The 14,825-nt window shown below is 32.7% G+C and overlaps 1 protein-coding gene across 5 annotated transcripts in view; it reads right to left on the bottom strand.

Annotated features, from left to right (window-relative positions):
• The window catches only part of LOC118183064 (alpha-tocopherol transfer protein-like), a 52,108-nt gene that overhangs the window by 16,194 nt on the left and 21,089 nt on the right, over positions 1 to 14,825 (bottom strand). For 3 of the 5 annotated variants that reach the window (XM_085814185.1, XM_085814187.1, XM_085814186.1), the window contains one exon: positions 2,402 to 2,644. The gene's annotated coding sequence lies outside the window, so the exon portion shown is untranslated. Of the gene's footprint in view, positions 1 to 2,401; positions 2,645 to 7,096; positions 7,326 to 14,825 lie in introns of those variants that run through there. The other 2 variants (XR_015040462.1, XM_085814184.1) reach the window with 2 other exon arrangements.

Below are 14,825 nucleotides of genomic sequence, written 5' to 3'. Positions count from 1 at the left end.
CTTATTGGGCGAAACTCTAAATTAAATTTGCACACCAAAAAGGTGCTTTATACTTCTCTTATCCGTCCGATCCTTACATATGCCGCCCCGGCATGGGCTATCGGAAATAAGAACGAAAGAAAGAAGATTGGGATTCTACAAAACAAAATTTTACGATCTATCACAAATGCGCCCTGGTTTGTAAGGAATAGAGACATTCAAAAAGACCTGAAAATCCCTGATCTCATGGATCATATTCTTATACTTTCACACAACTTCTTTGAAAAAATTAGAAATAGTGAATATCAGGCTATCCAGAACATTATAAATTACGATCCTACTATTGAATACACGGTCAAACGACCGCGTTCTATTCATCATAATCCAAGATAGTGATTTTAACTTTGTAAATAGTGTATATATTTTCTATTTTATCCTAGAATTCAATTACTCAAGCTTATTTTTTGTTATTCAAGATTTTATTTAATGTACATATCATGTGACCGCTCTGGTCGAATTAGAACTTTTGTAAAAGAACTCTTATGATTTGCTGATGAACATCACGTGGTTCTCCACTTGCTCCTAACTAATCTGGGTGCTCCTCCCTCATTCAGGGTATGGAAGCCGAAGAAGTAGGACCGCTTTTTTCTGACCTGACCGTTTTGCCACCTGACTACTTGAGATTTGAGATCATACTTACCGCTTTCAATTGTTTATCTACTGCCAATTGCTTATCTTGATTTCACCAAAAATTGCAGGATTAAATCCTTTAAATTTTTCGCCTCAGTGCGGGTGTATATTACACCACTATTTTTTTTTCTATCTAACCGGCTGTATGGCATGACTAAAACAGAATGGATTAAGGCTCCTTGTAGCCAAGGCCATTTTTGCGAAAGTAACAGAATAGAATAGAATAGCTCGGATGCTCAGTCTTGGCTTGGCAGCCATTCGAAATGGAGCTCCCGATAAACGTTACCGCGAAGTGCGCGCAGTTATTCGATTTTTGAACGCAAAAGGCGTTAAACCGGTTGAAATTCACCGCCTATTGACAGAAGTGTATGGACAGTCGTGCATGGATGTCAAAAACTTTCGCAAGTGGTGTAGAAAGTTTACAGCCGGTCGTACTGAAATTCGTGACGAAGAAAGGAGCGGGAGGCCGTCAATTGCCGACGAATTGTTGAGTTCGTATTCGTTGAGTTTCGCGATTGTTGAGTTCGTAAAATGCGTAAAGATCGGAGGATCATCTGGATGCTCCTGAAGCTCCTCAACGCTTCCTGAAGGGCATGGCGGCAAGCTGGTATGACATGGACATTGTAAAACTGCCACAGAGTCTACAAAAATGCATCGACTGAAATGGCGATTATGTTGAAAAATAAAGCATTCTTCAATCTTTAAAGTGATGTAGCAATTATAGAAAATAAACGGTTCTTTGTATATCTAAAAATATAGGAGACCTTTTTTTTTTGGGGATTGCCCTCGTATAAGTATATTTATATACGTTTGGTGCGGCCGACTGCAACCAAAATACGAGGTGCACATCTACATGTTATAGCAGTCCTATATGCAGAATTTCAACGTTCTGAGGCTACTCGTTTTTGAGTTATGCGAAATACGTACGTACATGCAGACGCGACGAAAAATTTTCTTCAGAATTCATTTTAAAGCAGTTTTTTTTTTTTTTTTTTTTTTTTTTTTTTGAGGGAAAGAGTCTTTTATCATGTCCTTACGTACAGATGTCACGCAAAAACATCGTTAAATTGCATTCGACAGCGGTCAAAATGGATATTTTCGTTTAAATATGCTGCCTGAAAATTTTCGCGATTACAATACTTCCTTTTTACTTCGTACAAAGAAGTAAAAAATATTTTTATCTCCAGCGCGCGAGACTGTGTATCGGAAATCTAAAGATATGCTCTTTTAAATATTTTGTGATATTGCTGTTGAATTGAATTTTATGGTTTACACACGAAGAACACGATATTTAGTAAAAAAAGGTAACACAAAAAACGTTAAAAAAACGCCCCTTTAGGCGTGATATATAATCTGAAGGCTTTCAGATTTTTTTTTTATTTTAAACTTTAATTAAACGGCTACGAAATCGTTCTGAATCGTTCGAAATACGTTAAACACTCTACACGAAAGTTACATCAAGTTGTAAATTAATCAGCTCTATTTATGTACTTTTTGGTGCATTATTCATATTCGTTTTTAACGGTATTGAAAATAACGTACATCGGACGTTATATAAGGAAATCTTTGCAACAAATACAGAATCGAAAGGTATTCGCGGACCTTATAAAATTGGGTCGGTTTGAGACCACATACCTAAGGATATTCAAAACATACCTAAGGATATTCAAAACACCGTTTAAAAATAATGTATCCAGAAAAACAGATATGATATAAAAAAAGAATTCCTCACCTATGCGGAAAATAATAATAGTTCTACCATAGCTGTCTCTCAGCGGCATATTGGTGTAGCAGTTCTTATCCATAGTGCCTTTGAGCTCCGATGGTAAAAAATCTGTAAAAACCCGTGAGTACTTTTCTTTGAAGAGGTAAAAATTCTGTAATGTCTTGAAAGCTCTCTGAACATCGTATTTTTTGCATCGCAAAAACATTAAGAGGAATTTATCATCCAAGAAAGGATGGAAGTCGGGTTCTTCTGTAGGAAAGGAATAAAAAGACGAAATTTTAGGGATAACAGGTATTCCGATAATAGCTGCACGGCGTTCTGAAACAGCAGTGTATATACTTAAATAAAACTAGATAGAATAAGAGTTTTGATTAAACAGGTGAGACTGTCTTTCTTGATGTTTCCTCTTCATATAAAATTTTACATTATACTCGAGATTAATCACAAACTTTTCAAAAAAAATCTTCCATATTTAACTAACCTTTTCAGACTGAGCACAAGGCGTCTTTCGTTGGTTTTACCATCCATCCAATTGCAAGCGTATATTTTGACTGGTATATATATATATATATCACAATTAGAAAATAATTTAAAAAATATAACATAATCATGCCTAGTATTTTTGCGCATTAAGCTGCTGAAAAATTATCAGTAAAGACATAAAGTAAGAAATTTAGAACCAGTTTTCCACAAAGACCAAAAATTGAAATTCATATAAGTAATAACTTTCATAAAATCCTATAAATGTAAAAAGAATCAATCAACTTCAGTGACACTTCGTCAGGAGGAGGAACACTGAAATCTATCTTCCATAAAAAAATCCTTCTTTTCTGTATCCTGAATTAGTCGATGGAACCTTTCCAATATATTTTAATTATAATAGTTCACCGAAAATTCTGGACACTCCCCAAAGCAAGGGAAAAACAAAGTAAATTCAAATCAAAATTTTACCTTTAAACAAACAGAACTCTATCTAAAGAATTGAAAACTTAAATGAAATAATAAAATACTTTAGTGAAAAGACTTAACACGCAACCTTGTCTACAAAAGTCCTTTTCCGGCCTATTTTCGCAACCGTTGGTCGTAGACAAATACAAAAATGTTTTAAGTGACGCAGAGATTCATGTTTGTAAAAATCACGAAATTTATCTTTTTGCACGTTCTTTCGGTCGCTACCTAGATATAGGAAAATTTTATATTCGTAAAAAATCTGATGTGGACACCACATGACGTCTTTGAACAGCCTATTAAGTTATTCACATTTTTTGCTCCACTTTATTTAAACTGATTTCTTACAATTCTAACTTATCAACCGATCCCTCCAGGCAAGTTGAAAATGACATCAAAAACTGCAAATTTGAAATTAAATATTGCGGTCAATTTTTGTCGTACGGGAGTCAAACTTCTCGTATTTTTATTTTTTCAAAACAAGCATAACAATTTCCCATATATAAGTATAGGAACCTGGAGATCGCATTAAATGTCAGATTTCGTTATTTATCAAAAATTCATATTTTTTTTAAAATTTGATATTGCCACAATATGAATATTTTCTTCATTTAAAACAATTCTATGACTGGAAGTATATGGCTACGACCAACGACTGGGAAAATAAAAGCTGCGCAAGGACTTTTAGGCCGGGTAGGGACTTTTAAGCCGATCAAAAGTGTGCATATATATATATAAATTTAACAAATATTCTCTATTCGTATAAAGCAAATATTAAAATTCTCTATTTTTATTTTTTATTTTTTACTTTTTGGACTTTTTTACACACGACCAACGAATGGGAAAATAAAAGCAGGACAAGGACTTTTAGGCCCGGTAGGAAGTTTTAAGCCGATCAAAAGTGTGTGTATAAATTTATTTATTTATTTATATATAAATTTAACAAATATTCTCTATTCGTATAAAGCAGTTATAAAATTCTCTACTTTTTATTTTTTCACTTTTTTTTATTTTTTACTTTTCATTTTTTTACTTTTTACACTTTTTTACAATGACTCAAAGTTAGCAACATTTTTGCACACAAACAAGCATTTTACATTTTTCATTTTTAAAGTTTACAGCATAGGTTTTGACAATAGCCCTCACAGGTAGCAGCTTTACCTTCAACTTTACATTGTATTAGAGACCTCTATTGATCACTATTTTTACAGTTAGCAGTGCAAACTACTCAACTCAACTAGTTTAGCGAATGCTAGAATAACTCAGAAATTCAAATGTAGATATAGGTAAGTTAAATTAAAACTTGCTATTTACTAGCCTTTTTATTTTTATATTTTGATTTTTGTATATAGTTTATTTTAGGTTTACATGCATAATTCGTGTTGGGGAAGTTTCCTGTAGGCAAGAGTTTCTAAATTACTTTGGTTTTCTAAAAATAATTTTAAAAAAATTGGTTTTCTACTCTTAATTGACTTTTAATTTATTAATTTAACTCTAGTCATTTACTTGCTTTTTTTCTCAAAATTCCACTGTTTAATTTTTTTTTTTTTTTTTTTTTTTTTTTTTTTTTTTTTAATTCACAACATTTGAATTTACTTTTGGTTTTGAATTTTACTTTTACCCTTGCCTACATGGATGACGAAACACGAATTGAGTAATTGAAGAGTCAGGTTTTGGGGCAACTTCCCTTTGATAAGTCTGTCTTCTACCTGCTCAACAATTATTCATTTATGCGATTTTGAGGAATAATAAGTTTAATTTTTTGGTATAATATATTTTTTCATGGTTTTAGATAAGTGCAATTAATTTGCATATGCTCTTAGAATTTAAATGATATTGTAAATTAGTTCGCAACAATAATAATTATTTTTATTTCTTTGCAATTAAAATTTCTTAATTAAATTTTTAATTTGTATTTGCTTTATACGAATAGAGAATATTTGTTAAATTCAAATTTCATTCCTTGCAGCAATTGCGCAAGAGAATTATTTAAATTTAATTTAACTATACTATTTTCCTGTGAAGCAATATATATAAGCTCTTGGTAACTTTTAGGCGAGCTTTCTACAATTTATATATATATATAAATTTAACAAATATTCTCTATTTGTAAAAAGCAAATTTAAAGTTAATAAAATTTTAAATTTTAAATAATGAAATTTAATTTCAAACAAATAAATGATTAATTATTGCTGCCAACTAAAAAATGCATAAGTGAATAATTGCTGAGCAGGCAGGAGATAGACTTATCAAGGGAAAGTTGCCCGCAAACCTAACTCTTCAATTATTCAATTCGTGTTTCGTCATCCATGTAGGCAAAGGTAAAAGTAAAATTCAGAACCAAAAGGAAAATCAAATGTTGTGAATTACTAAAAAGAAATTTAAACAAGTGGAATTTTGAGAAATTAGCAAGCAAATGACTAGAATTGTTTATGTGTGGTAAAAATGTAGAATCCGATAATGAAAAGCAAGAATTTTGATTGCGTAAATTGTTGATCCAATAATGAATAAGAAACGGAGGCAGATGAAGTCTTCATTTTTATTTTAAGAAAACATGTTGCGGCCACAAACAACTTGGTGCACTAATTGTGCCTATTTCAAAATATTTACATTTTTGACAGCTTTGTTATAAAAAAAAGAGTAGCAAGGCAAAAGTGTAAAAAGCAAGTTGGAACTTTATGATATGACAGTGAAAAATAAAAATGCTTTATTTTAATGTTATTCCTTAAATATAATTCAAATACATTACCATTATTTTAATGATAGAATGTTCTAAAAAAGTCACCAAAAATTTCCCAGATTTCGGAATTAAAAATTTTCCATAGGAACCGATCTTAAAATTGTCAAAATGTTGATAAGTCGCCAAATTTAAAACCATTTAATAAAATAATTCACATCCTCGGAGCGGAAAAGTTGTTTGAGAGCTCTTCATTTCAAAAAATGAAATAATTTTGAAATGCTTATGTTTCACTCCTTGCTCAGAAACTCGAGTATCCCAGCAGTTATATTACAAATAGGAACAAATTATAACCCATGAACCCATTCAAAAAATAACCATATTTGTCAAATTTATATAATGAATCGTGAATTAGCATTTTGCGCCAAAAATATTGCTGCAAAATGCTACTTCACACTCAAAATGGCAGTCGTAAAAACAGACAAAAATTTCAGATGATTAAAATTAAGTATCTTCTGCTGATTTTGGTCAAAATTAAGGACTTTTAAGGACGAAAAATCGATTCCAAAAAATTAAAGGACTCTTAAGGACCGTACGAACGCTGAGATCGGTTACATGAAATTCTTGTGTGAGAAGGAAAGATGAAAACATAAAGAACAAATTATCATAAACTAGATAATTTTTAACTAATTATTATTACTTATTATCGTTACAGTAAGTAGCTGGTCTACATAGTGTTGTTCAAACAGAATGTTCTCGCAAAGAATTTGCAAATTGTTAACGATAATTTAAAATTCTTTGGTACTGCTGCCATCTGGTAGGGGTAAGGGAAATGATTCCCTCCAAATCTTTATACGTATTTTACCATCGGGTATAACGCATCTAGACTTTAATAATTTATATTTCGTTCTAAAATTACCTTTTATTCGTATTTATCCATAACCAATTTTATAAATTTTTGTAGAGCACAATTCATAGATTAATCTTCAGAATATCACAGAAGTTTTATAACTATACAACATGTGAGTATTGTTTTGGTACATTTGACGAAATAAGTATTCGGAAATTCCACTTACGTTCTATGAGTTTTTTGATTTTATCCAGAGATTCCTTTTTTACTGAAGGAGTCTCACCAAGTTCCCTTTCTGATGTTCTTTCCATCTCAGGCGTTAAGCCTTCCATTAACGAAAGTGCAAAAGACATTTCGCTCAGTTAAACGGTAACAAACGTTAACGCCGCGCTCGAATGTATACAGTTACAACACACATTACATCAACGAGCTAATCTGAACACTTCAAGGTTATAGCATCCAGTTACGCTGAACTAAAAATGATGGGAGGAGGGGAGGAGGAAGGTTATCTGAATTGTCGTCGCCAAATGATAAAGGCAATTATAAAAGGGAAAAAATTCTCCAGTGTCTATTTTCACGGAGATGTCTGCTGAAGGTTACATAATTTTCAGATCACAACGCTGATTTCACAAAGCAGTTGTAATTTTAATATAATTTTTTCCTCGTTCGTGCCTGAGGTATTTTTCATGATCTCCATTTTTATCATAAGCTTTTATTTAGTTCATTCATGATGTTTCTGGCTTTGATAAGTTAACCTTCAATTTAAAATTATTCCCTAATTAAGTATCAAGCTCAAATTTTGCATATACAATGACAATAGAGAAACCCTCCCCGTTAAATTTAATGTTGAAATGAATTTCGCACATTACAAACAAATAAAAAGTCTCAAAAATTTAATGTTTGCATCATTGGATAAAGCGAAAAATTATTTTAATGAAAATCGTATGAAATTTTTAATGTAATTCATGATTTTTTGAAAATTTTCGAAAATCGTTTGATTTTTTTTTCAAACTGTTTTAAAATTTCAATACCTAAAAACTTTGAAATTTTCATAGGTAATGAAACAAATTTTTCGCTGTGTTTTAAAATGAGAATGATAAAAAAATATTAATTATGCGATTTTCTGCAAATTTTTTAAATATATGCTGCAATATGGAACAGAAAGTAAAGTACTGGTTTTCCAGTTTCAAAGTTACAATGTCATTACGCCATTCTTTGTTTCTTGCTTCTGTATCAAAAAGAGGGGTAGGAGACGGCTAGCGTTTAAAATTACTTGCAAAGAAACCTACCAGTTTTTTCCTTGCTGAAGTTTATACATTTTTTTCTCAGTATTTCATTTTATGAGTGTAGTTTCTTAATTTTATTGCACTACATAATATAAATTTACTTTATGAAACTTAAAAATTTGAGACTTAATTATTCTAACATCCAAAAATGTCTCTCTTATAAAGATTAGAAATTTTGATAGGTTATAAAACTTTACTTTTTGAAAGGTTACAAACTTTTTACCCTCTTTTAAAGCAAAAATTATTAAAAACTATGGAACTACTCTGATATGCGCCCTCAAATTGCTAAATTTCTCGTCAAACATTTTTGGCGAGAAACTCCACGCTGCCAAATTGCTATCTAAATTTTTTGTCTACATTTCGAACTTTAAGCCTAATATGTCTCCAAAAACACGGTTTTCGCGAATGCAAAAACCACGTTTTGAACACACAATTTAAGCTAAAAATCCGAAACAAAAATAAAAAATTTAGGTAGCAAAACCGTAAAGTTTCTAACCAAAATTATTTGACAAGAGTCCATGTACACAGCGATATGTTTTAACTTAAAAAAAAAAAAAAAAAAAAAAAAAAAAAACATCTACGAATGGCACAATCTAGGACACGAACGAATCTACGAACTACGCACACCTCGCTTTAATAAATCAACATAACAACAATAAATTTCAAAGAATACCATGTACACAGCATCCTGTTTAAACTTAATAAAAAAAAAAAAAAAAAAAAAAAACTACGAATTGCACAATTTAGGCAACGAACGAATCTACGAACTACGCACAACAACACCTAGAGCCAACCAATTTTGAATGACGTAATCCTACTGCGAATATGGACATCTGGAAGCCCAAATTTGGAATGTGTTTTATTATCGTTTCATATTTTGTAAAACTTTAACGAATTTTTGATTAACAAACGCAAGGATTTCAAACCGAGCCATGGCAACTTTGTACAGAAAAAACATTTTTATCTCCAGCGCGCAGAACTCTGCATCGAAAATTCCAAAGATGTGCTCATTTTAAAATTATTTTGCGATAATGCTGTTGAACTGAATTTTATGGTTCAAGTGCTAAGAACATAATATTTAATAAATAAAGGTAACACACAAAATGTTAAAAAAAGACCCTTTGGACGTAATTTAAAATCTGAAATTTTTCAGATTTTTCTCTTTGTTTTTGTTTTATTTAATTTTTTATTCCATTTTACATTTTCTTTACCTTAATCTTATATCCCTCCTATTATACAGTATTAATCGGGGAAATCAATCATCATTGAATACATGCTTATACTTTAAATTATCTTTGTTTTTACTTCCTGGTAGGTAGTAGAAAGGAAATCCGCAAAAATATCCACAGACGATGCGCCCGCTTAAAAGTTTTTTTCCAGTTATTATGTAAGTTTTGACTAATCAAGTTTGTTGTTCGTTCAAAAATGGCAAGAGTTCTTTAAAACTTCATTACAGACGTATACAAGAATAAATATCTGGTAGAAGTCGCTGGGATCGAAAGGTGAAATCAGTGTTTTTTTTTTTTTTTTTTAACGAAAGAAAATATAGTACTTGTAAGTATAAGTTTTACTGAATACTGTACCATTTTGTATGAAAATGTTGCATCTATTATTGAATTCAACTAAAAGAACGATATTCTAAGTTTAAGCTTTTGGATTAAAGTATCAATAAGAAATGTCTAAATCTAAAAGTAAATTTAAGCAATCCAATTTAAAGCGACCACTCAAAATTCCGTATTTTTTTAATCTTGTGTGGATGTGGTGAACTTGCGTAATGATCAAAACCTATGTTAATTGATCTCAAAAACACTTTTCGTTTTAGGGAGATAATGTATACTTACAGTGAATAATGTATATTTACAGTGAACCAGGGAGGTTCACTGTAAGTATACATTATTTCTAAGGAAAAAAAAAAAAAAAAAAAAAGCTGCGTGAAGATTTTCGTGATTTTCCTAAAGTATAATGTGCATATGAACCAGTTCCTGAGAATGTACTTCACAAAGGAACGCTACCCCTTAAGCAAATAGCCGTAGTGTGCTTTAGTATAATCTAATAAATCCAAAACCTACTGAAATATTATACAGCTGATAAAAAATATGAAAGCAAAAATTATCTTTTTTTCCATCTTGCGCGCACAAATCATTATGGGAATATCCATTTACAATTAATAAAGCCTGAAAAAATCATGTCTGCGATGTTATCGTCATGCGATGATTTGTACATACTTTATTTTTTACCAAGATATTTTCGACGACGATGTTTTTAAACTGCGAAGTTTTTGAACCACTTTATTTTCGACGACGATGTTTTGTACCACGATGTTTTAGAACTACGATGTTTTCTCTTTGCGATGTTTTGTAGCACGACGTTTTCGCCTTGCGTTATTTTTTCCGCGACGTTTCCGTCCGCGATGTTATCGTCGAACACCTTCTGGTGATATTAACAGCGGTAGCAATTATTCAAATTCTGTTGTGCAATAATTCATGCACCTTGTTTTATACTGTTATTTTACAATGCTTGAAGACAGTTTTTTATTTTTGAAATTATCATTTTGGCTTTTAAATTTTTTAGAATTACGGTTCCTTATTGAATTTCAATATTTTTTTAGTACGAATCTTTTGAGTGTTTAATTTTGCTTTATCACAATAATGAATTATTTGCACTTCTTAAATTCAGATTATCACTGATGACAGATGTGTTTTTACAATCAATTTTTATAGTCTCATAATTGACTAATCTTTTACAGTCTCAAAATAAAACTCGTGAATTTAATTCAGGTGAACCTTTCATGAAGAATCAGAAAGAACAAGATAGATGAAGATGGTTGTTTGTTCTTTTATTAAGAAATGCGAATGATATTGTTGATATATTGTTTTTAATTTAATACGAATTACAGTTATTTCTAGTTTCTTTCTGACAAACTATTTAACTGTCGGTTTTGAATACAGAACTGAATTGACATATCCTGAACCAGAGATAATAACCGCGAGTTTACTTAACATTTCATCAATGGCAAGCGTTATTAAAAAAATTCTTACGTTTATGTTATTTTTAAATTTTATGAAATATTAATCATGCTACGTTATAATTAATTCTCTAAATTACAGTTTGCGCACTACGTTTTGCTACATTTGTGATAAAATTCGTTTACCTTTTACACGGTATCGCCAATTAGAGAATTTTCATAAGTTGCCAGTACCTTTGTGATTTCGCTGATAGAACTGAAGAGGACAAGTGCAAGAATATTCTAAAAATTTCTTTCCACATTAACTTAAAAGAATTGTGAGAAGAGTAGCAGCTGTGTTTATTTTATTCATATTAACAAATTCCAATCTTATTTGAATATTTAGCACTATTCAAGCTGTGTCTCAGACTCACTTAAAGAAGCGAAATTTTGATAAAAGGCAAAACTGGACAACTGTTGTGCATAATTAGATTTACAGAAGGTCTAAACGATTGCAATAATGTTCTCACAGCTCGTGCTAAAAACCTCGTGTTATAACTGCCAATTACAACCTTATCTGATTGAACTCCAGGTCACCAACGGCAGCATCTTGCTGGAACTTTAGATGACTCGTTTATAATATTCATATTCCTAAAGATATGAACTCTAAAGACTGGTGATACAAAACGTAAACGAACCTCCATAGATATGGCAAGATGCCTATTAGGAAAGGCCGTTAATATAATCAAAGTGCAAAATCTGATATTAGCCATTCGTTCACATCGGTATTTAATTTGATAACTGGTGGTTATCAAATCACTGCAAAAAGATGGTAAATTCCGAGGTAAATTGGAGCTTTCCAATCACATATATGAATAATTTTATGCAGCACACTAAAGTGTTCCCCAGAATGAGTGAGTGAGTGAGTTAGTTTTTTGGCGCAAAAACCAAAGATGATTATGATGCAAACAAAAGGTGGGATGACCTAATTTAATGAAATCTAATATTTATTAATAAAAAAAAATTTAAAAAGATACATGTACTAAATCCAGAGGATGAAGTCATATAAAAAACCAGATAAAAGCGCACATTAAAATACAATACACAATCTGCAGAACAGATTACATTAAGTAATAAAAGCCAGTTTCTTTTAAATAATAAAATAAATTACAATTGACCTCTCTTCCGATTAAACGGTCGAGAGGTAAGTCACAGCTATTAAAATATTCCTCACGAAGACTATTAAAACAGGGACACTCAATTAAAATATGCCGGACAGATAGACAAACATTGCAATTTGAACAAACAGGCTCATTTTCAGCTTTTAAAAGGTAGTTATGTGTCACTCTAGTGTGACCAATTCTGACGCGAGTCAAAAGAATTTCCTCCTTATGATTTCTAGTAAATTTCCAATGCTCAATTCTAGGCTTTACACGTCTTAACTTGTTTTGAAGCTGAACATCCCAAAGTTGCTGCCATTTTTTCCGGATCTTCTCTTTGACAACACAACAGGTGTCTCCGAAAGGGATGAGGCGACTGGACAGTTTAACAGCACATTTCGCTGGGATATCTGCCAGCTCATTCCCTTTTATTCCCAAATGCCCGGGAACCCAGCAGGATTTCATATCCACGACTCGTTAAGTTTATATGTATCTTGAGAACATCCACTATTACTGGATTTTGAGGGTTAGAAAAAGCTTCTAATGATTTAAGCGCACTATAGGAGTCTGTATAAACTATAAACTTTTTGTGGCGGAGCCTTGAGATGTACAGAAGACTATAATATATTGCAGTTAATTCAGATGTTAAGACAGAGAAAGCATGGTGCAAGCATCTGCCCTCCATGTGATCTTCAATTACAAATGCCATCCCGACCTGATCTTTTGACTTGGATCCATCTGTATATACTGGATGATAACTGTTATATTTGTGCCTGTGCTCAGCGAAGAGTTGTCTGTAAATGATCTCGTTAGTGCTTGTCTTTACGTGATGCTTGAAAGCATCAAGAAGCTGAATCCGTGCATTTTCCCAAAGTGGGATTTCAAAATTCTGTACTGCTTGGGGGCGCATATCAGAGAGGGAAAGTTCCTCAATGACAGGGCGAGCTCTTAAAAGAAAGGTAGGAACACAGGATGGACGCGTTTCAAATAAAGTGTTACACACATTATCAAGTAAGCACAGCTTATTAGGATGTTCAGGTTGCGATAGAATATTAAAATATTGCAAAAGGGACAATTGCTCACGCCTCAGATAAAGTGATGGTTCGTTACAGTCAACATACAGGCTCTGGACAGGAGAAATCCTGAAAGCTCCTGAACAAATTCGCAGAGCTTGATGGTGAACAGGATCTAGTTTTAACAATACTGATGACCGAGCGGATCCGTAAACAACTGAGCCATAGTCCAGTCTAGAACGGACAAGCGCTCTGTAAATGGGAAGCATAGAGCAACGCTCTGCATCCCAAGAGGTGTTCGCCAACACTTTAAAATATTTAGCGTTTTTAAACACTTCTTTCTCAGGTTTAAAACATGAGAAAGGAAAGTCAATTTTCGGTCGAATATCATTCCTAAAAATTTTACTTCAGGCGCAACTGGAATCATTGCACCATTCAGATACAACTCAGGCTCATTGTGGAGATCTCGCTTCCTACAAAAGTGCACGCACGAAGTTTTTTGTTTGGAAAAAGTAAATCCCTGTTTATTTGATCATTCTTGGATCTTATTCAGAGCCATCTGCAATTGCCTCTCTACATATCTCATGTCTGCCCCTCGAAAGCTAATCTGTAAATCATCAACTTATAGAGATCCCAAGATGGTGGGAGGACGTTCTTTTAATACTGAGTTTATTTTTAAACTGAACAGGGTTACACTAAGCAGACAGCCTTGAGGCACACCCTTTTCCTGTTCAAAAACATCCGACAAAAGAGAGCCAATCTTTACTTGAAAAGTTCTAGTGTTCAAGAAATTCTGAATGAAAATTGGTAGGTTGCCGCGCAAGCCACTCTCGTGAAGATCCCTAATTATACGTATCTCCATGCCTTATCATAAGCTTTCTCAGTGTCAAAAAATACAGAGACAAGGTGACTTCTTCTTACAAAAGCTTTTCGAATGGATGTCTATAAGAGGAGTATGTTATCTACGGTTGTTCTCTCCTTTCGAAAACCGTTTTGATAAGACGATATATTATTCTTTTCCAAGAAGTAGACTAGACGGCTGTTTACCATTTTTTAAAGCAGCTTGCATACGCAACTCGTACGGGCGATTGGCCGATAGTTGGAGGGATTTCATGGATCTTTCCCTGTCTTAGCAATGGGAATTACAACAGCTCTCCTCCACGCACTGGAAAAAAAAACGCTCCTTCCACGCTCTATTGTAAAGAGTGAGAAGGGCAGTCAGTGACTTATAGGACAGATGCTTTAGCATATCGTAATTCACGCCATCAAGACCCGGGGAAGACCTATGTGTCTGCAACAAAGCTTTCCTTAATTCAAGCATAGTAAAGTCTCTATTGTAAGACTCAGATTTGGAAGAGTTGAATGTGATGGGATTTATTTCAGAGTGCTGCTTGATAGAGAGAAATGCAGGTGAATAGTTTCTGCTGGAAGAAACAGCAGCAAATGTCTGAGTGGTCCTTATATATTTCGCATGCTTTTCGAACTCTTTCCCAAACCCGCTTACTAGGCGTAGAGGATGTTATTGACGACCCATATGAAATCCAAGAATTCC

This window comes from Stegodyphus dumicola, chromosome 3, assembly GCF_044657685.1.
Source record: "Stegodyphus dumicola isolate Sdum_Otavi_A_Nest chromosome 3, ASM4465768v1".
Taxonomy (NCBI): Eukaryota; Metazoa; Arthropoda; class Arachnida; order Araneae; family Eresidae; genus Stegodyphus; species Stegodyphus dumicola.
This window is presented reverse-complemented; position numbering and strand designations above follow the sequence as displayed.